The sequence below is a fragment of the Theropithecus gelada genome, chromosome 6, assembly GCF_003255815.1.
Source record: "Theropithecus gelada isolate Dixy chromosome 6, Tgel_1.0, whole genome shotgun sequence".
NCBI lineage: Eukaryota > Metazoa > Chordata > Mammalia > Primates > Cercopithecidae > Theropithecus > Theropithecus gelada.
Genome location: NC_037673.1, coordinates 48,850,920 through 48,876,703, shown reverse-complemented (window position 1 = coordinate 48,876,703; position 25,784 = coordinate 48,850,920). Strand labels below are relative to the sequence as shown.

At 32.6% G+C, this 25,784-nt stretch overlaps 1 long non-coding RNA gene across 1 annotated transcript in view; it reads right to left on the bottom strand.

Annotated features, from left to right (window-relative positions):
• Window positions 1-3,906: 3,906 nt before the first annotated feature.
• The window catches only part of LOC112626533, a 34,643-nt gene continuing 12,765 nt past the window's right edge, over window positions 3,907-25,784 (bottom strand). Inside the window, exon 4 of the long non-coding RNA XR_003119910.1 lies at window positions 3,907-4,198. This is a non-coding gene — a long non-coding RNA (uncharacterized LOC112626533). The remainder of the gene's footprint in view (window positions 4,199-25,784) is intronic.

The following is a 25,784-nucleotide window of genomic DNA, read 5'->3' as shown; positions in this document are numbered from 1 at the left end:
AATTAACTCTAATACTAGAGAGAAAAGTAAATGTGGCAGAATAGTGACACTACTACATACGCAAGGAATTCTGAGGTCACATAGATAAAGGAAAAATATGGCAAATGGCATTAATTCTTTTGAATAAATGTTTGGTATCCACTAAGCAAAATCCTTCCACTTAACCAGTCAAACCATAGCACTGTCTCACACTTTTTATATTTCCCCAATGACAAGCTTTCCAAAATACTGTCAACTGATTTATTGATTTATTGTATTGATTTATTGTATTATCAAGAAGTCTAATAGTAATGCATTCACTGAACAACTTTAAATATTATTGAATTATAAAAGGTCACGAGTTTACACAAAACAAAACTGAACGTATTGGTAAATGAGCCAAAAGAGGAGAAAGTCAGTGAAATAAAGTCTAAGAAAAAAATAATAGCATAATTTTAGGTTGATTTGTCTTGTGTTACATTTATTAGATGATTCCCAAATAGATTCCATATTATTTGTAGGTAGAATTTTTAATATATATATTGTATATGTATGTAAGTATGTATTGAGACAGGGTCTGCTATGTCACCCAGGCTGGATTTCAGTGGTGAGATCATGGCTCACAGGAACCTCTGCTTCTTGGGCTGAAGCCATTCTTCCACCTCAGCCTCCCAAGTAACTGGGACTACAGGCATTCACCACCAGCTCCGGCTAATTTTTGTATTTTTTGTAGAGATGGGATTTCACCATCTTGCCCAGGCTGATCTCAAACTCCTGAGCTCGAGTGATACACTGCCTTTTTACACATCTTAAAGTTTATTGTTCTTTCTGAAAGGTCTTTTCAGAGAACTATAAATATAAGTGCTCAAAAACCAATAATAAATTGAAGAAAAGTAATTTCAGAAAAATATGCACCAAATCTTCACTGTTTCTACTGTTTGGGTCAAAATAACTCTCATTTGTCAGTGTTTTTTTTTTTTGTTTTGTTTTTTGTTTTTTAAATATATGAGAAAATAATAAAAATAAACAAAATAAAAACCAAACACCTCTAAAAGCATTTGAAAAGATTCCCCAATATTGGTGATTTTTACATTCACTTTGTTCTCCTGCCCTCATCATTTTAATTTATTTTTTAATAGAAATAGTTTTGCAATGATATTTTATTCTTCCAGTTACACAGACTGACATGTACATGCTTATATTTTCATTTTTCTTAAGTTATATATTTCTGATATTACTCTACAATTCAAAGCTTTAAAAAATAAATTTTTTGAAGACAACTTATACTAATTTTTAGGATCAAATTTTTTAAAACTACTCTCGCTAATATGTTAGTTGCTTAAAACTTTACCAGTGAAGTGACTGATAAAGTTCAGTGTTTCAAGTGACATGCTTTGGAGCTTAGCTGGGAAGTTTCACAGGACTTACTATTTAACCTGTCAGTCCTTTAGTCTTGAAGAACAGTATTTATCAAATTAACAACAAAAGAAGAGGATGTTTAACATTCTGAGAATGAGAAAAATAAGAATTTTTTACAAAATGTGTCTTCTTTTTCATAACTGTAAAATGATTTTAGACTTAGATCCATAAACCTAATTTTGTGGTTCTTTGTTACACAATGTGTTATTTGTTATGTCAAGGAAATGATAATGCTTTGGGCTTGATTTTAAATTTTGGACATGATGTAGCTTCTATGAATACCAAAGTAAAGATATTTTAACAGAATTTCTATTTCCACAACAAAACTCTTGAAGAATAATTATCAGCCAGGTGTTGACAATTTCCCTTGCTGGCCTCTTCTCTCATGCTCTTTAATGTGATAAAGAAGAAAAATCAAGATACACAATGATTTCCTGAAAACTTATGTATTCTCACACAAGGCCTACTGAGAACTAAGGAGAAAGTCCATCCCCAAAAGGAATTACAGCATCCCCAAGACAATATTTACCAGGAATTGCACTCTTATAAAGTGGGGGAGGTAGACTTTGAACCAAGCAAATCTGACTTTAGAGATGATATTATTAAGAAGAGTTCCACAAAACCCTCAGTAAAAATCTTTTTAGTTGGTTCATTTGTCCTCATTTATTCATAAATTATTTGTAAGGTTTTGAAAATAGAGCTTGACCTTGTTTCTACACCCGTCATATGCTTTAAAGTGAAGTTTTTATTTTTGCAGTCTTGGAAAATTGAGGGAAGATGTCTTAGTGAAGGACTCTTCTATTGCATGTTGTACGGGTAAATGCTACTTCAATATCTCTAATAGAGGTGTAAGTGTCGAAAAGCTCATTCCTTGATGTTTAAATATGCACTTTCATTACTCTTCTTTTGGCAGATTCTTATCCTTTATAAGCTAGATTTTATTTCTGCTATAAATTCATTTATGCTAATCTAACAGTGGGAGGGCTATCTTAAATCTTTAAGGTCAAAATACAGTTCCAAACACCTACATCTAAGCTGCCTAAGAGACCTGGTATTTTACCCCAGATATAGATATGTTTTTATATACTTAATGGCAAAGCACAAGTTTGAGAAAAAATGACCTATGTGTAATACATAGAAAAATAAAGAGGAGAAAAAATGACCTATGTGTAATACATTGAAAAATAAAGAGAATACTTGACGTGTTGGTATAATGTTCCAAAAGCCTGAATGAATTGTAGTTTCTAATATTTAAATTAAATAAACATTTTTATGTCCCCAAATTTGGATTTAAAAATATTATTGTGATTTACTTATAAACGTGGCATTTCAGATTTGTACGGAGTGTACTTCTCTTGCCAATCAATAATGTGTTGATTATTCTGACAATGTAACACTGTTATAAACAGAAATGTGCTACACTCACTTATATCACTATATCTAATATTGTTTGTAAAATGTACATTGTGTAGGTAAACAAGGCACTATACATTGTAATAAGGGACATTTTTACCTACTTTTCACTTGGATCTTAAGTTCTAAAATCTAATTATTTGTCCAAATCACAAGTTATTTTTATAAATGTGTAATTCTTAAAGAAAAGTGTACACTTTAAAGAACATATTTTAGACATCCATGTTAATAAGTAGAAATATATGCATATTGAATATGCATGTTTTTAAATAAAAAGGAAAGCACTCAACAAAAATATATTTTGTACAATGCTGATTTATGCTACCTAAATACATGTGGGGGAATTAGCACAATATAATCTTAAGTAATTATGTAATGGCTCACAGAATAGTTCACTTGTATTCTGGAAATATTTTGGAGAAAAGCTTTGACATGCTGCAGTAAGGTGTATAAACTAGATTGCTGCTCAGGAATATTTAGAATATTTCAGATAGTAGAAATGGCATAGTCTTTGTGTATGGTGTGTCTTTAGTACAATTTAGACCACCATTTGTCCTCAAGTAGGTCTATTTAAAGTATAATTGACTGCCCTAGCAATTATTGTGAATAGCAGCTGTCTGCTGGTAAAAAGGCATATATGTAATGAGGGAGAAAGGATCAAATACATGCAATAGAAAAGAAAAGCATAAAGAACATATCTATATGAGGTATTTTAGTCCAGATTTTATATTTGAAAGGGACAAGGCCTATTAGCCATTTCCAATTAGGGACTATAAAAAAATGAATGAAAGTACTCATCTATTTATGAAAAGCAGCTGGGACTCCCTAAATCCAAAACTAGTAAAAGTTGATTCGTTCTAAAATTGTTGCAGCTTACAACATTTCATTTATTTTCATTAGCTATGTTAGGGCTTGTGAAAACCTTTCTTGTATCATGTACCTTCTGCAACACACAAAAACACCTTGCTTTGTTTTTCTCCTAAATAGCTACGTAATTAGGTAGATTATTTCATGTGTCTATGCCTGTGTTTGCTGAAGAGAACAAGCCAGATAAATTAGCACTTAGCAGAACTCACAATAGCACATAATATGCCCTTGTGTTTCATATAAAGCTTTATTTGTCATTCACGGCTGGTTGGCAAAACTGACTTTGCTTTTGAAAATGACAGGTGGTACTCTGGTGAGCTCTGTATGGAGAAAAAAACAACGTTCACCAAGACAGTTTCTGTCAATAGCTTCCATGATTTTGTATTCAATCTGGGCCTGTGTTTCTTCTAAAGTTCTGTTTCATTTGCATCTCTTAGGTCTGGCATCACCAAAGCTCTTTAACAATTGGGATTCTATACCACAAGGCTACAATCGCAGGCTTCCTCTCTTCTCCACAGGCCTGATTAAAAGACAGGTGAAGTTCAGTATATTTCAATAAGCCTCAACATTCCATGTCAGGAATCAATAGCCCTCCTTCTTTTTTTAGGGGTTATTAAATTGCAGCTGTAACATTAGCCTTCTTTATCTAATTGATTGTCTTTTCACAGGGCTAAGAAAATCAATAGCAGTCAATGGGACTGCCCTGTTTTTACCTAATAGATGTTTTCTCCTAATTGGCTGCCTGGGTGGCTTCACCGAGCTCAGTATGTTTTCAGAAGTCCACAGTATGTTGCAACCCTTGTAAACTATTTTACCCTGTGCAACAGTTATTGATTTTATAATGAAATCTAGAAAAATCAATAGCAATCAGGAATATAGATCAGGATTCCTAGGTACGTTATGACAAAGGGCAAACTCACTTTGCTACCACTTCAAACTGTGATTCAATTAAACTTGTCCTTAAAACATTACATTTTCCAAAGATTTTGATCAAAGTCACTTGAATAGTTGTCCAAGACCTGGCTCAAAATCTAAGAATCAAAAGATGCTAATTTTAAAAATACTATACAAGTTTTTAATGGACTATTTCCTTACAAAATGAGATAAGTCAAAATTATTAAGGGTAAATGATAAATTTTCTAGGGGAAATGTGACCTATCAAAAGTCATTGTACACAATACAGTTAACTATATTAATTCCTGAGAATTAACAATAAAATGTATAACTTTAAGAAAAAAGATAGATTTGGTTGACTTGCGAAATTCTTTACATTTATATGATCTCAGTGAGCAACACTGCCCCAATATGGGCAAAACACAGGTGTTTTCCAACTGGTCTGACATTACAGAATCTGAGTGGAATTTGCATTCCTTCTCTGAATATTATTAGATTTTTGACTCTGAATCTATTTTGAACACTTACCTGTATAAGTAAGACAATGTTATAAATCAGTCTGTGTTATAATCAGACTGCAAATTTCCTAAGAACACAACCATTTCTGTTAAAAAAAAAAAGAAAAATTCACAAATTAAAACACATAAATATTAGTTATGGCTTTAAAAATGTTCAATTTCTCTCTGGAGAGAAATAAATGGTCTCTACTCCTAACAAGCAAGGAGAATTGCTAGCCTGTTATATTTGTTCTTGCACATTTGCTTTGTGATTGCTGACTTCTAGTGTTTGTTGCTCAGTTTTATACAACCCTGATTTTGGAATCTCAGTTTTCTTGACGTCTTGAATTCTAGGCTGGATATATCTTTCAGATATATTCTTAGTATTCATTTTTATTCCCACTCTGGATAACATTTTCATGTCTATTCTTAAATCCTACTTTTTAAATTCACATTTAATAATAAACCAAAGAGTAAAAAGGCAGACATTTCTGTATAAGGCTTGCAATTTTGTGAACAATTCTCCTTTTTCTTTTGTCATAGTAATAAACTGAACATTGTCATATCTCAAACTAGAAACCTTGGTTGCAAAGCAGTTTCATAATACTTTCCAGATTAGCATGCATGTAGCTTAGTCTTTATCATTCTTCACTGACTTGACATGCCCTGCTAAAGAGTCATGCCATTTAATAGGCCTAACCATGATGGGGATGACAGTTCCATAGTCAGTGACAGTCAACCCATATCTGTGGAGCTGTCTTCTGCTCTAAAATCGCACATTTATGGTATATTTCGATTTGACCTCAGTTCTACCAGTTGATCCTCCATTATCTGGAATATGAATAATTAATTAATTAAATAAATAACACCATAAACAAACACTCTTACAAGAACAGGACTTTCACTCATACATACTTTTGTGAAATAATACAGAGTCAAGAAAATACCAAGTAAAAATCTTTTTATTTTATCAGGATTTATAGAAAGGGGGATAGGTGTTGAGGGTGGGGGAGAGCATTGACGATAATGATGCCTTTCTCAAGCTTAACAGAGACAAATGTCACAGAAAAGCACCAAAGTGTCAACCAGACATTGTCAATACCTTCTAAATGCCTCAGAAAATAAAGCTGTTTTTTCTAGTTTAAAGAGTAAGTCAGGGTCTTTCCTTGCATTGCAGCATGGACTAAATAACAACAAAAATTGGGGGAAAAAAACAAAAAACAGTTAATTTCCAGTTTCCTTTCCCCTGGCCTATGGCAGTTTGTAATACCCCTGACACTGTGCATTATGGTGTGCATTTGCTCTCCTGTCTCCTTTTTTGTAGATTCTTGGGACAGAGCATGATAAACTAATTCATGATAAGTATGAATGTCATCTCTCCTAAGCACAGTAAGATTTAATAAAGATTATTACCTAATGCCAAAAGTTGAATCATTAATACTGCAAGTTTAGATCTCTCATAGAGGTCTTGGAATTTTTCAGGCTCATTTTATATACAAACTGTTAAGTTTTCACGGCATTCTGGAAGTAAGAACACTGATGACTATATTTAGAAGGTTACAACCAAACATAATAGAAATAAGTATACAGGAAACTAAAATATGTCAGTTTTTAATGGGAGATATATATATATAGATATAGATATATCTATATATAGAGAGAGTTGCTGTTTTATTGATCAAAGCTACTTACAAATGTGTGCAGTGCTTTTTGCCTAAAATAATTTCTGACTTGCTTTTTGTGCTAGTCAGGGCCTTACACATCATCAAATATGTTAAAGTTTATGAGCCAGTAAATTAACTTTAATTACCCCAACATTCCTCCTCATTTTGATCAGTAAATGACAATGTGGACTCCTGAAGCAAAGAAAAAGCAAATCCTGCCAGATCTGACTGTTAGTCTTTGCCATCAGAAGATTTTGGCTGGACCCTCTCTCTATTTCTTTCATTTATGCATGCGGTATTCAATAAATCAAACTCATTCCTCTTTTATCCCCAGATTGATGAGAGCCCTTTACAAACAAAAACACTATTTTAAGCCTTAATCTAAATGAATTAAACATACATGTGGATGCCTTGTATGTATGTATACATATATGTGTATTGAGGTATATGTATATAGATAAATATTTCACTAACTGGATGTATGCACATGTACATACATATATTCATATAATAGTTACTAAGACTATTTAGACAAGACAAATTTTAATGAAAAGTTTATTCTCCCTACATTTACACTGAAAAGTTAATAGCAAATACAAAAATGATATTATCAAGTTATAAAATAATGTTCACACAACAGCCACTACTTCATCTCCTACCCCTACTCCATTAACACCATCACTCTCATAATTATTGTTATAAATTCAATGTGATTAAAGTTTTAATGATAAGGATGGTGATTTCATGGCTTATTTCATTTGAAGGACTGTAGCTATCTTTTTATACATTTTCTCACCTCTCAATTAACCCAACTCAAGAGACATCGTTAGATCCCAAGACATTAAATATTTGTATCAGAGAGCAGGGGTAAATGAAGGGAAACACTCATCCTTGTTCTTTTTTTCTTCTTTGAGTGCCCTTTTTAGGATTGGAAACAAGTAAACTATGTTGTAATCCAAATAATTGACAAAATTTTACTTGCTTTTTAAACCTTCTCTACATACAAAAATGGATCATCACCCTTAAACTTTTATGGAATTGCATTTTCACTTTGGAGAAGAGGAAAACAGTTTTAAACTAAGCAATTCTGCCTGTAAGCTTAAATTGAAGTCTTATATTTCAAGTCTTGTGTGTCAGATTAGAAACACTATCTATCACTCAGTCATTTTACTTGTATTTCTAAAACAGGATGCTTGTTATGCTTTCACCAGAAGCATATGAATTGGTGACTGTCATGCAGTTATTCACTAGTGCCTGCCTCACCATAATCTGTAAAAGAGCAGCTTCCAGAGTAAACAAGGTCATAGGAGGTGGCTGTAAATGGACAAGGTGCACAGCCAAGGAGATGAATGAGATACTTTAAATGCAAGACCTTATTGCTCCTCCATAGAAGCTAAGTAAAAACAGTGTATTCCATTTGGATTGTCTTTCCTCTTCTTCTGTTTTCTCCATTCATATTCTTTGCTAGATGAAAGCCATAGGTAATTTGAAGAATATAATCATTCGGAAAACATGTTTATTATGCCGAGAACTAAGAGGAAGAACCCTTAAAGAATAAACAAGAATAAGGGATTTATCTGAGATCTCTGGAAAAAAAAAAAGCTGGATCATTTAGGAACTGAGACAAAACGATGACAGTGTCATGGCTAAATTCTAACCTCTGCAAGCTGGATTGTCACAGGTTATTGAAAAGCCTGTTGGCAATAACACAGTCTGTCTTGAGTTGGAAATAGTTACTGAATACAGGTCTCTCTTTGACAACATAATGAGCCATAATTGTTACAACACTTGGACTTCACATGAAAATTAGAGTAACCTTATGCAGTATCAATCCTGAAGTGGGTGTTCATGATTTTTAAATATTTCTTAGATTTTTGCATCCAAAAGAATTATAAATCATTTTTCTAGCTGGTGTATCAAAAGAGAACATGTTGGATCATGGCCCTTAAATGAACATAGGCAAGATATTAAAATAGTAAAAATAAATTTTCCAATAAATTTCTTTATAATCTGCTTGTATCACAAAGGGAGCATGATTTCAAATGAAATTTTTAGTTCCATTGGGATACAAGCTGTGACAAAGACACTTTTTGACACTATGTTGATGCCGTGTATATGTTGAAAATGGAACTAACACCTCCCGGAAAACTGACATTGAGAGATGTATTAGAATAACTGAAGATTAAAATCCATTCCACCTTTCATGAAAAATCATTTATTATTTTAGGGATTTGATTCCATGTACACTAGAAGGTTGGTGTGACATGTAAAGACAGAATTTGTCTTTAAATATGAAATAAAAATAAATGCTCTGTAGAAATGAAAAAGAAAAGCAAACTCTGCTTCCAACACGGAAAGTGACAGCTATGTAGGCTTAAATCCCCACAAGATCTATTATTCCTTGGATCTCTAGAGATTAAGACAAAGTGAAAAGAAGTGGAAAGTGCAGGAATAGTGCAGGGGGTCAGAGTAGGGCGGTATGATGATAGGGTAAAATGAAATTCCAGATGTTCTCTTACTTCTGAAGGGCAATCATTCTGTCTTAAAAACCTCAACAACTGATATTTTCCAGTGTAGTATTATGTCTTATTATTGTTTTAATATAATTATAATGTTTAATATGTGTGACGATTTGGTGAAATATTTGATGGGAGTTCACTAGTATTATGTATTCATTCATTTAATATATACTTATAGCACGCCTAAACCTCAGATACTCTTCCACATACTAGGTAAAGATCACAGTCTCCACCCTCATAAATCTTACATTATAAAAGGTTATTTTGAAAAAGCATATTGTCATTATTAACAAAAACTCACTGTTCAATGACCATGAGCAAGTCAGTATGTCTCTTAGTCTCAGTTTTAGACTCTGTGATATGTGAACTATTTTTCTACTCTACTTCAGCACATATTATTTAAATAAGTATGTGTTAAGTATCTATGATATGTTAATATAACTCTGTCTGGTAGTCAATACCATAATCTACCACTTTGCCATAAGTCAGACCACTTTTCAGGTTGTTGTTATGGTATTAGTACTCTTCTGTAATCATACTTGCAAATCCCAAATTATTTGAAATTGCTCTCCATTTGCAATATCCATAAGTCCATCAATGATCAATAACTATTTATTTCTGTAAAATTATTTTTGTATTCCATTTTTATGGCAAACATCCTTTTCAAACATCGTGAATAACTTCTTCAAAAGGCTCAAATTAGTATCTTTAGAAATTTCAAATGATTTTCCAAGCAAGTTTTCTTTCATACTAAGCAAAATCTACCAAGCAATTGAGATTTGCCTGTATTCTCTACTTACCTAAATTTTGTAACATGTCTTCTTTAAATAAATGAATATATTCTGTTTTGAATTTATCGATAACAGTTATTTTTATCTAATGGATATACAGATTCAATAGAGGAAACTGGGAAAAATCCCCTGAAATCTAGCAGAATCAAAATTATCTACAAGAACACCATGAATTATGATAAATGTTCATTTTTAGTGAATGAATTCTCAGCTTAATTTTACACTTACAAAAACGGGGATAATGACATATGTATGAAATATTTAAAATGCACCATTTTAAGTAAGTAGATTGATGAATATTGAAAATTCTATACCCTTGTATAACCATCATTCCAATCAATATCTGGAATATTGATATAATTTCAGGAAGCCCCCTTCTGTTATTTTTAAGTTAACACCCACTCCCACGTTCTACCCAAGACAACCACTGATTTCCGTCACTAGAAAGTATGATTGCCCTTTCTAGAGTTTATATAAATGAAATCATGCAATATACACTCTTCTATGTCTAGCTACTTTAGCTTATCAAAATATTTTGAGACTTATGTTGATGTGTTTATCAATAGTGTGTTCTTTTTATTGTTAATTAGTATTCTATTATATGAAGAGAACACAGTTGTTTATCCATTCACCTGTGGAAAAACATTTGCATTGAGCCAAAACTTGGTATATTTCATCTTCTAAATTTTAATTATTCTAGCATGTGTATGTTGCTAACATGCATTTTGCTGAGACCCAGTGGAGTATTTGTTTGTGTTTATCGGACATTGATTCTTTTGTGAAGCACTTTTTAAAGTCTTTTGCCAATTTTTATTGCATTGTCTTATTAATTTTAAGTACTATACACATATTCTAGGAGGAAGTAATTCTTTCAAAATATATACTGTTTTTCAATTTGTGGCTTATCATTTCATCTTCTTAATAGCATCTATTTAAGAGCAAAAGTTTTTAATTTTGATGATATACAAAAATTTTCATTTTTTTTATTATTAGTACTTTTTGTTTTCTAAGAAATGTTCTTCTACCTCATGGTTGTGCAGATTTTCTCCTATGTTTTCCCCTAGAAACTTTGTACTTTCTGCTTTATATTTAGTTATATGATTTATTTCAAAACAACTTACTTTTGCATATGATGTGAGGGAGGGGCTAAGGTTCATCATTTTCTTCCATACTAATATCTAGTTGTTTCAGTACAATTTGTGAAGAAGACTTTCCTCATTGATTTTGATATGTCCCTTCAACAAAAATTAATTGACAACATGTCATATCCCTTGAATTCTTTACTCTGTTCCACCAATCTGTCTGTTTGTATTTTTTTTAAATAGTTGATTATTTGTGGTCTTTTGAATGTCTATATATGTTTCACAATCCACATGTCAATTTAGAAAATTTTATTTTTTTACTTTTTTATTATACTTTAAGTCGTAGGGTACATGTGCACAACGTGACGGTTTGTTACATATGTACACGTGCCATGTTGGTGTGCTACACCCAATAAACTTGTCATTTACATTACTTATTTCTCTTAATGTTATCTTTCCCCCTCCCCCCATCTCACAATTTAGAAAATTTTAAAAAACAACATGGGAACTTGGTTGAGATTGATTTTATTTTGCATATCAATTTCCAGAAAATTTGTATTTTAATAATATGGGGTTTTTCTAATCCATTAATACGGTGTATTCCTCCATTTATTTAGATCTTCTTTATTTCTCCTACCAATATTTTCTATTTTTTAGTGTAGATGTTTGCACATTAATTTTTATATCAATTCCTACTTAATATTCTTAAAACTACTATAAATTTTAAAATTTATCTTCAAAGTTTTCTTTTCAAGATATAGAAATGCAATTGATTTTTTTATATTGAGCTTATATCCTTTGACATTGCCAAATACGCTTATTAAATTTAGTAGTTTTTTAAATAGATTCCTTAAGATTTTCAACATAGACAATCATGTTATCTATAAATAAGGACAAATTAGAATGCTAGCTTTTCAAACTTTAATTGTTTGCTTTTATCATTATTTTTCAATGACACACAATATTTATATATATTTATAGGGTATAGTGTTATAGAAACATATATATAATATGCAACAATAAAATCAGGCTGATTAGCATATACATCACCTCAAACTTCTATCATTTGTTTGTGTTGGGAACATTCAAAATCTGCTCTTCTATTGAAAATATACAATAAATTGTTAATTATAGTCACTGTTTAGTGCTATGGAAGAACTTATTCCTTCTATCTTACTGTACTTTATTATCTGTTAACCAAACTTCATCTTTCCCTCCTCCATCACTTCCCCTGCCTCTAGTAACCACTAGTCTACTCTCTAATTCCATGAGATCAACTTTTTAGCTTCCATGTATGAATGAGAACATGTGGTATTTACCTTTCTGTGCCTGGTTTATTCCACTTAGCATACTGACCACCAAGCTCATCCATGTTGCCAAGAAGGATATAATTTTATTCTTGTATGGATGAATAGTATTCCATTGTGTAAATATAATATGTTTTCTTTATCCATTCATCTGTGGATAGACACTTGGGTTGATTCCGTATCTTGGCTATTGTGAATAGTGTAGACACCACTTTCATACACTGATTTCCTTTCCTCTGGATATATACCCAGTAAGAAGATTGCAGGAATATATGGCAATTCTATATTTAGTTTTTAAATTTTTCTTTATTGTAATAGTTTAAACCTTCAGTACAATATGTAATGGAAATATGAACAAACATCCTTGCCTTGTTCCCAACTACTGGGGCAAGATTTATAATTTCAATGTTAATTATGTAGTTTTCATATATTCTTTTTATCAGTTTGAAAAAAAAATCCCTCCTTTTATTGATTTGCTGAGTTATAAATAAGTGTTCAAATTTGTCAAACAATTTTCATGCATCTTTTGAAATGAACACATTCTTTAATAAATGTGAAGATCAATATTGATTGATCTTAAATGCTAAACAAACTTTTATAGAATAAGTCTTACTTGCTTATGATCCACCATGCTTTCCTATCTATTGTTGGATTCCATTTGCTAATGTATTCTTAAGGACTTTGTTTCTAGGATTATTAGAAGTATTGGTCTCTATTTTTTTTTTTTTTCCTCTTTTGGCTTTGCCAGATTTTGGTATCAAGGATATGGCAGAATCATAAAATTACTTTTGATTTTGATTTTCTTCTTTAATGGAAATCTCTGGTGAAGTTAGCTTAGTCTAGAGTTTTTATGGGAAGATTTGGTATTATTAATTGTATTGTTTTAATAAATATTAAAGGTTTGGTTAAATTACGTAGTTTTCTCCAGTCAACTTTGGAAAATTATACTTCTCAAGGATTTTGGCCTTTTCATCTTTGTTTGCAAAAGTTGTTCATAACATTTTCTTATTTTTCTTTTTGTGCCTGTCAGATCTCTAATGATATTTTCTCATTTATTTTTGATACAGGTAATTTATACTTTCTCTTGTTTTTCCCTTCATTGGTCTTTCTAGGGTCTTTATCAGTTTTTGATTTATTAATTTTACTTATTATCTGTTTTCTATTTCATTGCTTCCTGCCTTGTAATTATTTCTTTCCTTCTACTTACATTGGGCTTAATTTGAATTTTCCTTTTTGTGACTGTGTTCTTCCTTCCCCTCTTTTTTAAAAATAATTTTCAATTGTTTCTCTGGAGCTAATCATATGCATCCCTCAGTTCTTACTTCTGACTTGACATTGCCCATTTTCCAAATGTAATAAATTTAGTGTTGGTCTAATGACAACAATTTTTTCTCAACATTTGTTCATTAAAAAACATTTTTATTTCTTTCTTATGTTTGAAAGATATTTTCCCTACTTACAAGATTTTAGGTGACATTTTTAGCATGGTTTTTAGCAGTTAGACTAAGAATTGCTTAAGTACAGAGTTTTGTTTGTTTGTTTGTTTGGTTTTTTTTTTTTTTTTTTTTGGTACTTTATGTTTTAGGGTTTTGCTGAAATCTTGAGTCAATCAGTAAATATTTTCATCAAATTTGGGAAGAATTTGGACCATTACTTATTCAAAATGTTTAGCACAGTTTGTTGTTATTCTTCTCACTATTGAGACTTTTGAAAATATGTTTTGACTCTTTTTGTATCTTAACTGTCTGTTCATTTTTCTTCAATCTCTTTTATCTCTTTTTGAGATTGCAGTATTTCTATTGATCTTTTGTAAAGCTTAGTGACTCTTCCATCTGCTTTCTTCAATCTCCTGTTAAGCACTTTCAGTGATTTGTTTTTTCATTTCTGTCTTATAATTTTCAATTCTGAAATTTCCTGTTGAGTTGTTTTACACAGTAGCAGTGCTGATATTCCCTGTTCCTCACTAAGACCTTTAATTTTCTGAACACTTTATCCCTTATTTCTGTAAACATATTTATAATAGCCTCTTTAAAGACTTTCATTGCTAAATCCAATGTCTGGGCTATCTCATTGTTGACTGCTACTGAATATTGCTATGAACTTTTTATTTTTGATTCTAGGTCACATTTTCCTGTTTCTTTCCATGTGTTACTTACTTCGCATTATACTTTGTTGATGACATGTTTAGAAATTCTAGTTCTATTTTGTTCATCCGAAGGAATTTTTTGCATTTGTTGGCAAATCTACAACTGGATGATCATCTTGAACTGATTGCAGCCAAATTATGCTTTTTTAGAGCAATTCCATAGACATCTAAGTTTTCTGAAGTCCCTCCCACTTGAGGAACTAGATGTCCAGAATCCATCTCCCCAAAGGTTTTTCCAGGATTTGATTTTAGACTTAGTTAGAGAAGAGGTAGAATAGGCCTTAATTGAAGACATTGTCTTTACTCTTTAATTCATAGCCTTTCTGGTTCCTAAGCTGAATGCCCAGATTTTTCACAGTGTGTTAACCTAACCATGTCTGCACACTGCATGCACCTGAACTGCAAAGTTTCCTAGCATTATTTAATCTGTACTACCTCTGTGCTTTTCTGTTCCCAAGCCATAGGAGCCACTTTCTGTTGAGTCTTGTGTAGTTTTGCTATGCTTTTGGCCAAGGACTCACAGAAATTTTCTGATGTTTCTCTCTGAACAGATCTCTACCACCTAGAGCCTTGCCCAGCCTCTTAAGCTACTTCAAACTGTTGGGGTGTATTTAGACCCTACTTTGTTGTGACATGGCCAAGAAATTATTCCCTGGAGGAGTCTTGAGGATCATAGTCTTGTTCTTTTTTGTCCAATATATTGAAACACATACCTCATGTAGTTAATCAATGTTATACTTTTCAGTAGGAGAGCTAGTCCCATAATAGCTACTGTCATAGCTCAGAACAAAAGTCCATATTTACTATTTGAACATTTTCTACTTGTCAAGAGATAATGACTATTTTATCCATGGTAACATGATTTTTTAAAGTTTGCATTCTATTCTATTGCATTCTATTCTATTGCAATGGTGAACTCATTTATATATTTCCTCTATGTTTGGGTATGTACGTTAAATCTAGTAATTTTGAGTGTTTTCTAAGTGCCATGCATTGAAACAAGTGTTTTACAGACACAAAAGCATGTAATCGTCACAACAAACTTGTGAAGCAGAAGTATAATAGTATTCTTAACATTTCGGATGAGAAAACAAAAGCATGGAGAATTAAAATAATTTACTCAAAATCATCAAACTAGTAAAGTGAAGCCAAGATTTAAGCTCAATTATAATATGCAGTTTAACTCTTCTATGTTCAACTATTAAGCTCCACAACCATTTTGGTAGATAAAAATAATCTCTCACATTTATTAATTTATTAATAAGATGCTTAAAATTTTTCATAGTTTAGCTGGCCCTATGTGTTTCAAATTTTATGACTTAGATATTTATCTCATTTGCTCAATGTTCCCTGGGATCTTCATGTTTTATTTGTTTCTATAAGTTCTTTATGTGTAAAATATTCACCTACCAATCATTTCTTGTTTGCTTGTATACTATCTCTTCTTTTGGGGAAAAAAAAAGATCATATTGTGAAATTGCATAAATAGTCATCAACATGTTTGTAGGGTATTTTTATTTGTTTGATTGATTGATTTAATTTTTAATCTTTCTCCCTCCCATCTCAAATTTTTAGTTGATTTAATGTGATAACAATTGCATTTATAAACCATTTAAATATTTGTAGGTATGTTTCTAAGCTTTCTATTTTGTGTGATTGATCCAGCTATGTTACGTCTTTAGTACATAGTAGCACATTTTTAAATTTTTGTATTAATACATCTTAATATCTGAAAGTGAATGTCCCTTTTCAGTAATTTTTGTCAAATCTTTGATTCTTTTTGTCTTTTCCACATTTCATTTGAATCTGGGGATAAGTTTGTCAAAGTATCTGTATATATGTCTGGGCATTTCTTTATATTGTATTTCATGTTTACATCTCTTGTTAAAGAATTAGCCTTTTAACTTCTCAGATGAGAAAACATTCATTTCTTCATATACGGTATTCAATATGTTTTAAATTTATACACATCTGCCATTTTTTGTTAAGGTTATTCCCCAGTTTATATTTTTGATAGCTATGGTGAATGTGATTTTCTTCATTTGCACTTTTTACAGATAACTAATAGCATGATGAAAAGTGATTTCATTTAGGATTTTAGTGATATAGCTGGTCAATTTACCGAGGAATCAATTTTTCTTTTAAATTTTAAATTGACTGTCTTATAATATTCTTAAATGAAACGGATTTTATTTATAAATATATTTTTAGCAGATACTTTATTTTTCTTACAAACATGCAGTGGCTAAAACTTAGAAACATGTTTAATTACAGTTGTGGTAGAAGACATGATTGTCTAATACAGTCATGTGTCATGTAACAACATTTTGGTCAATGACAGACCCCATATACAATGATGATCCCTTAAGATTATAATGAAGCCAAAACTTCCTATTGTCTAGTTATATCTTGATGATTAACTCTGTGTAGGCCTAGGCTAATTTGTGTGTTTAAGTCTTCATTTGTTTTATGTTTAAAAAATTTGTAAAGCAGTTAAAGACTTTTATAATTAGGATATAAAGAAAAATATTATATTCGTACAGCTGACCAATGTGTTTGTTTTTTAAGCTAAATATTATTATAAAAAGTTAGAAAATTAAAAATTTTATAATATAAAAAGTTACAGTAAGCTATGATTAATTTAATATTGAAGAAAGAAAACTATTTTTATAAATTTAGTGTAGCCTAAGTATACAACATGTATGAAGTCTACAGTACTATACAGTAATGCCCTTGGCCTTCACATTCACTCACCACTTACTTACTCACCCAGAGAAAGTCACAGTCCTGTAAGCTTCATTTATGGTAAATGCCCTACATAGACACATCATTTTTAAAAATCTTTTGTTGTTGTTGTTGTTTGTTGTTGTTGTTGTTGTTGAGATGGAGTCTCACTCTGTCACCCAGGCTGGAGTGCAGTGGCACGATCTCAGCTCACTGCAACCTCTGCCTCCCAGGTTCAAGCGATTTTCCTGCCTCAGCCTCCCAAGTAGCTGGGACTACAGGCCCATGCCACCATGCCTGGCTAATTTTTTGTATTTTTTTAGTACAGATGGGGTTTCACCATGATGGCCAAGCTGGTCTTGAACTCCTGACCTCAGGTGATCTGCCTGCCTCAGCCTCCCAAAGTGCTGGCATTACAAGCCTGAGCCACCACGCCTGGCCTTGAAAAATCTTTTGAGTCATATTTTTACTGTACTTTTTCTGTGTTTAAAATACTTACCATTGTATTACAACTGCCTACAGTATTCAGTACAGTAACATGTTGTACAGGTTTGTAACCTAGGATCAATAAGCTGTACCATATAGTCTGGGCATGTAGTAGGTTCTACCATCTAGGCTTGTGTAATACTCTCTATGATAGTCACACAATAACCAAATCCCATGATGACACATTTCTCAGAGTGTATCCTTGTCATGAAGTGATGCATGACTGTATTTGATTTTCATGAGCATGTTGCTAAAGTCACATTTATAAAGATAACGTTGGCTGGTAGTTTAAAACATAGTATTTACCATGTTAAAAGTATAAACCCAAAGGATTATAAATCATTCTACTATAAAGACACATGCACACATATGTTTATTGCAGCACTATTCACAATAGCAAAGACTTGGAATCAACCCAAATGCCCATCAATGATAGACTGGATAAAGAAAATTTGGCACATATACACCATGGAATACTATGCAGCCATAAAAAAGGATGAGTTCATGTCCTTTCTAGGGACAAGGATAAAGCTGGAACCATCATTCTCAGCAAACTAACACAAGAACAGAAAACTAAATACCACATGTTCTCACTCATAATTGGGAGTTGAACAATGAGAACACATGGACACAGGGAAGGGAACATCACACAGCAGGGCCTGTCAGGGGTGGGGAGTTATGGGAGGGATAGCATCAGGAGAAATACCTAATGTAGGCGATGGATTGATGGGTTCAGCAAACCACATGGCACATGTGTACCTATGTAACAAAATAGCATGTTCTGCACATGTACCGCAGAACTTAAAATACAATACAAAATATATATATTTTTTTCTTCTATATCTAGTTTCTATCATAATGATACATGAAATTTACTCAAATTCATTTTAGCATTTATTTGAGTGGTCTCACAGATTGACATCTTCTATTTTATGATGTGGTAAATTTTATTAAAACGTATGTTAGGCATTCTCAATGTAAACATTAAAGCTTAAAATATCCAAAAGTTTTAAACAAAAATAAAATAATTTTATTTTTATTAAACTAATGAGTGTAATATAATGAAATATTATAAAATTAAATTACCTATTGAAAAAGTTCCCTTTATATTTTAAGTATATTATATCACTCTATGTTGTAAGTATATTCTTTTACTCTTTGTCATTTATATTTTCTTTGTTAATGTGTGTTTTTTATTATATTAGTTGTTTTGTCTTTCACAATGTTTTACCTTTTACCAAAAGTGATATCAAAATGCATTTATCAATTTCTAGTATTGTCCTTAACCTGCTTTTTAATTTATACATTTTTTTCTCCTGCTTCATTTAGGTTTATTTTGTTGCTCCCTTTCAAAGTTCTTTAGATGGATGTTTAATTATTATTTTATTTTCATGTATTTTTACTTGATAAAAAATCACATTTGTGTCTTACTTTGTATCTAGCTCATAGATTTTATGTGGCCTTATTAGTTTTCATGTGTATTTTTTATTTTATGAAAAAATGCTTGAAAGTAGACCTAACTATGAGTTTTCTCTTAAAATTTATATAACTTACCATTTTTGTTCATCTTCTTAATTCTTAATTTTATGTCACTAGTGGCAACATAATTATCTTGTAAATCTTGCTGTTTGATTTTTGTGGCTTATTACATGCTCAGTTTCTGTAAATGTACTATGAGTGTTAGCAGCAAAATTATACTTTCTGCTTGAAGGACACTTCATTCAAGTCACATACCTGTTAATTAAGTTAATTAAATCTATTATAATTGTATTTATTGTTTTACTACATGATCTGTCAATAACTAAGAGAGCTCTAATAAAGTATTGAAGTATTACTGGGTTTCTATTATTTTCTTCATTAATTTTTTCTTTGGTTTTCTATACTTTGCTGCTAGATTATTTAGGAAGACTGTATGGGAAGTATAGCTTTCTGTACTTGAATAGTACGAAATGTTATCTTCACATGGAAATGATTATATGTCTAAGATTAAGCTTATCAGATTACAAATTTTCAGTTTGCACATAACCAATATTTGTAGTCTTCTGATCTTTGCTGTTTTAAGTAGTACTTGATTTATACATTAGGATGACAGATTATTATTGTACTTTAATGTGTTTTTCACACTGTGGAAACATTTGAATATTTCTGTGAGTATTGTAACCATATTTTCAATTTCACCTCCCTCCTCAACATTATAGACCTCAAACTGCTCTTCACCTGTGACCCTGCAGGAAAGCCCTGCATTTGTTGCTCTACTCAGAGCTAATCACAATAGCATGCAATTCCCAATGTAGCCAGTCCCTCTAAGTTGAAGTTGATCTCCCTGTTATCTGTGCAACACATCAGTGAGCAAAAAGAAAAAGAAATTTAGTGTTTTCTTTTTTTTTTCTTTTTTTGTTTATTTGTTATTTAACTTTTATTTTAGGTTCAAGGGTACCTGTGCACGTTTGTTATATAGGTAAATTGTGTGCACAGCTATTTGGTGTACATATTATTTCATCATGCAAGTAATAAGCCTAGTATCTGATTTTTGATCCTGACCCTCCTACCAACTTCCACCCTCAACTAGGCCCCTGTGTCTGTTGTTCCCTTCCTTGTGTACATGTGTACTCAATGTTTAGCTCCCACTTATAAGTGAGACCATGTCGTATTTGTTTTTCAGTTCCTGTATTAGTTTGCTTAGGGTTATGGCCTCCAACTCCAACCATGTTGCTGCAATGAACAAGAGCTCATTTTTTTTTTTTAATTGCTGTGTAATATTCCATAGTGTATATGTACCACATTTTCTTTATCCGGTCTATCATCAGTGGGCATCTTGATGAATTCCAGGACGTTGCAATTATGAGTAGTTGTGTGATTAACATAAGCATGTATGTATTTTTATGGTAGAAAAATTTATACTCCTTTGATTATATACCCAGTAATGGGATTGCTGGGGTAAATGGTAGTTCTGTTTTAAGTTCTTTGAGAAGTTGCCAAATTGCTTTCCACAATGGCTGAACTAGTTTACATTTTCATCAGCAACGCATAAGCATTCCCTTTTCTCTGCAACCTCACCAGCATCTGTAATTTTTTGACTTTTTAATGATAGCCATTCTGACAGGTGTGAGATGGGATCTCATTGTGGTTTTGATTTGCATTTCTCTAATGATTGGTGACTTTAAGCATGTTTTTATGCTTGTTGGCCATGTGTATGTCTTCTTTTAGAAAGTATCTTTTCATGTTCTTTGCACAATTTTTATGAGGTTCTTTGGTTTTTGCTATTTTGTTCAAGTTCCTTATAGATATTAGACCTTTGTCAGCTGCATAGTTTGCAATTTTTTTCCTTTTCTGTAGGTTGTCTGTGACTCTGTAGACAGTTTCTTAGGCTGTCCAGAAACTCTTTTGTTTACCGAGGTTCCATTTGTGAATTTTTGTTGTTGTTGCAATTGCTTTTGGCATCTTTGTCACGAAACCTTTGCCAGGGCCTAGGTCCAGAATAGTATTTCCTAAGTTATCTTCTAGAGATTTTATAGTTTTTGGTTTTAGATTTTAGTCTAACCCATATTGGGTTGATTTTTGTATATGGTGTAAGGAAAGTTTCCAGATTTAATCTTCTGTATTTGGCTAGCCAGTTATCCGAGGACCACTTATTGAACAGCGAGTTCTTTCCCCATTGTTTGTTTTGGTCCACTTTTTGAAGATCAAATGGTCACAGGTGTGTGGCTTTATGTGTGGGCCCTCTATTCTGTTCCATTAGTCTGTGTGCCTGTTTCTGTACCAGTACCATGTTGTTTGACTTACTGTAGTCTTGTGGTATATTTTGAAGTTGGGTAATGTGATACAGCTTTTCTCTTTTTGCTTAAGATTGCCTTGGCTATTTGAGCTTTTTTGTGTGTGTTCCATATGAATTTTAGATATTTTTCTAACTATGTGAAGAATGTCATTGATGATTTGATGGGAATAGCATTGAATGTGTAAGTTGTGTTGGGCAGTATGACCATTTTAACAATATTGATTCTTCATATCCATGGGCATGAAATGTTTTTTCCATGTTTGTGTCATCTCTGGTTTCTTTGAGCAATGTTTTGTGATTCTCATTGTACAGGTCTTTCATTTCCTGATTTAACTGTATTCCCAGGGATTTTATTATTTTTGTGGCTATTGTGAATGGGGTTGCATTCTTGATTTGGCTCTCTGCTTAGATGTTGTTGGTGTTTAGAAATGCTGCTGATTTTTGTACAGTGATTTTTGTATCCTAACACTTTGCTGAAGTTGTTTATCGGATCTAGGAGATTTTGCACAGAAACTATGAGGTTTCCTAGGTATAGAGTCATAGTGTATGAAAGCAGAGATATTTTGGCCTCCTCTCTTTCTATTTGGATAATTTTTATGTCTTTCTCTTGCCTAATTGTTCTGGCTAGGACTTTCAGTACTTTGCTGAATAGGAGTGGTGAGAATGGGCATCCTTTTCTTGTTCCATTTCTCAAGAGGAATGCTTTCAGTTTTGGCCCACTCAGTATGATATTGGCTGTGAGTTTGTCATAGATGGCTCTTGTTATTTTGAGATGATTCTTCAATGTCTAGTTTGTTGAGGGATTTTAAACATGAAGGGATGTTGAATTTTAGTGAAAACCTTTTCTGCATCTATTGAGATGGCCATGTGAATTTTGGTTTTAGTTCTATTTATGTGTTGAATCATATTTATTAGTTTGCATACATAAACCAGTCCTGCATCCCAGGGATAAAGACCACTTGATTGTGGTAAGTTAGCTTTTTCATGTACTGCTGGATTTGGTTTACTAATATTTTATCGAGGATTTTTTTTTCTATGTTCATTAAGGATATTGGCCCTAGACATGCACACTGTATTGATTAATTCTGTGTCATCTTGACTAGATTCAGTGATACCTAGTTAATTAGTAAAGCAGTACTTCTGATTATGTCTGTAAGAGTGTCTCCAGAAGAGACTGGCATTTGAATCAGTGGACTGAAGAAAAAAGATATCCTCTCACCCAGTGTGGGTGGCCATCATGAAACTGGCTGAGGACTCAAATAGAACAAAAGGACAGAGGAAAGACAGATTCACACTCTCTAGTGTCTTCTGGAATTGACACTCTTCTTCCCCTGCTCTTGGACATTAGAGCTCCAGGTTCTCTGGCCTTTGGACTCCGGAACTCACACCAGCAGCCCCAGTTTCTCAGACATTCAACTCAGACTGAAAGTTACACCATCAGCTTCCCTGAGTTTGAGGCCTTTGAACTTGGACAGAGTCATGCTTCCACAAAAGAGAAGTTATTGCTATCAGTTTTGTATCATTGCTCTGTAATTTCTTTTTTTTTTTTTTTTTTTTTTTTTTTTTTTAAATGTAATACTGTTTATTTAACTTCAAAAACATTTCAGCATTCTAAACATACAAAAAAAAATAACAGAACGTTGCAAATCATGTTTAAGTACAGGAGGTTCTTGAACTTTCATTGATGCAGTGGCTCTTTGCTTTGCTGACAATGAAGAGTTCTACAGTTTGTTTAAAAACAAAGTTTAAAAACTACCGCACTTAAAAAAAAAATTCTCATGCCAGCTGACCTCTCTGTCCACAGCTAAGATGGCAGCAGAATGCTATGTCACTATATACAGAAACAAGACAACCTGAAGCTAAATGGATGCCCCTGCAGAGTCAACAGGTCCAGCCTCACAGTGCACGCCCTGAGCTACAGCCCCTCCAAAAGGCATCTTCCCCACAGCCTCAACGCCGAGCAAGGAGCATCAAGAGTTTGTCTCGGTTGTTTTGTTCTTTTTACAAACTATAGATATATACAGTTGAAAACTCATGATTTCTAGCCAATAACCATAGTTAACACCACCTTACAAATTAAAAAACAAAAGCCAGAAGCATCTTTAAATGCCTTGTCACACCCACAGCAAAGTGCACAGAGTGAGGAGAACACGAAGAGGGCCTTTTCATTTTAAAAATGTTTGGAAATATGTACAACTTTGATACAGTTTCAGGGTGCTCCAGACACCCATGGCCACTTCATGTAAACCAATGACAATTTCTAGAGCACTTTGAGAGACTACAATATGATCGTGATCAAATTTTGTAATTAAACCTAATGAGGGCAACAGACACTTCTCAAATAAGAGATGAGTCAATTACGGCGCTCCCCTACTCTAAGTATTCACAAGGAGACAGATAAACAGTTTCTTTATTCATCCTCCTCCTCCTCCTCCTCCTCCTCCTCCTCTTCTTCCTCCTCCTCTTCTTCATCTTCCTCTTCCACCTTTTTCCGGGCAACTTTAGCAGGACCCTTTGCACCATCAAACTTTCCTTTTGACTTATAGTCAGCAACATCCTTCTCATACTTCTCCTTTCAAATATAATAGGCTGGCCATTTGCAAACCATGTTTTATGGACGCTACTGAAGGTTTACTGTTTGAGCTTCATGACAAGTTTTACAAATTTTGAATGAAGATATTTCTAAAGGGAGGATTTAAAATACTTGTGGTATACTAATATTTAATCTATTTTTTCTCTTCTCTACAAATTAAATTTTCATTTAGTTTCACCAAGTAGCTGAACATGAAAGATTAAGCATAATATTCAACCTGAAGTAGACAAAATAATGCCTGCCCTCTCCCCACAAAAGATATCCACATTCTAATCCATGGAACCTGACAATATGTTACCTTACATGTCAGAAAGGATATGGCTAATGTAATTAAATTGAAGACTTTAAAAAGGGAGGATTATCCTCGATTATCTGGTGGGCTCAGTATAATGATTTTAAGTCTTTAAAAGGGAAGAATCTTTCCCAGCTGTGGTCAGAGGAAGATGTGGCTATGGAAGAGTAGTTGGAGAGATACAATAATGTTGTTGGCTTTGCAGAAAGAGGAAGTAGGACACGAGCCAAAGAATGTGGGGAGCTTCTATAAATTTGCAATAGAAGGGAAATGGATTCTCCTCCAGAATTTCCAGAAACAAAGGCAGTCCTGTGCACAACTTGAACTTAGCTTAGTGAGACCTATGTTGAACTTCTGACCTGGAAAACTATAAAAAAATAAACTTGTAGTGCTTAAGCCAGTAAGTTTGGGGTAATTTGTTATAGCAGAAATGAAAACTAAATACATCACTATCAATAGAATGTTTATCACATTTATTTCATAATTGCTCAATTTATATCTCTAATATTACCACATATTAAAATACTCTAATCTCATTTCAACAGTAATATTCTATATAAGGATAAAAGAGATTCTACATATAAAGGACCCAGTTTGGTTCAGAAACAATTCAGGTGAAAACGCAGGGCATTCAGCAGAGAGTGTTTCCTTGCTTGATAAGTGCTGTGGCTGAAATAGTGCTGATGATGTTGATAGACATGATTCCCCGCATAATGCAATAGTAAATACTAGATGTAAAGGGAATGTTCAGTGCCTGGTAAGTAGGCACTGAGAATAATGGCTTGAAACATGCATGCAATTGCTACTTTAGTACAACCTGCTACATGGCATAGGACAAGATAGTCAAGTTAAAAAAAAAAAAAAAACAACTAAACTAAATATAAAAATAAACCATCCATGTTTTAACCCAAATGACACCTCCATAGGAAAGCCATTCCCAATCCCTCCAACTAGATTAGGACACCCTGTTACCATGTTTCTAAATCATTTGGTATCTATTAAGCATATCTCTCAAAACTTCTAATTATTTGATTATATTTATCTTCTGTAATAGAATGTAAGTCCCATGGAGGCAAAGATAGCATTTGCTTTGCTTACAGTTGTATCCCTAGCATCTACTGTAGAATGGCATATAGAATACACTTATTAAAAGACTTTTGTCTAATAGATTGACTGAGTCAAAAGACACAGTTTCTAGTGCTGGCTCTGTCAAAAGGTACATACATGAACTTGGGAAATACAATTGATTTTCTGAGCCAGTTTTCTGGTCAAGAAAATTACAGGGATTTGAAATGTTGAACATATTAATTCTAACATATTTTATGTATAAATATAA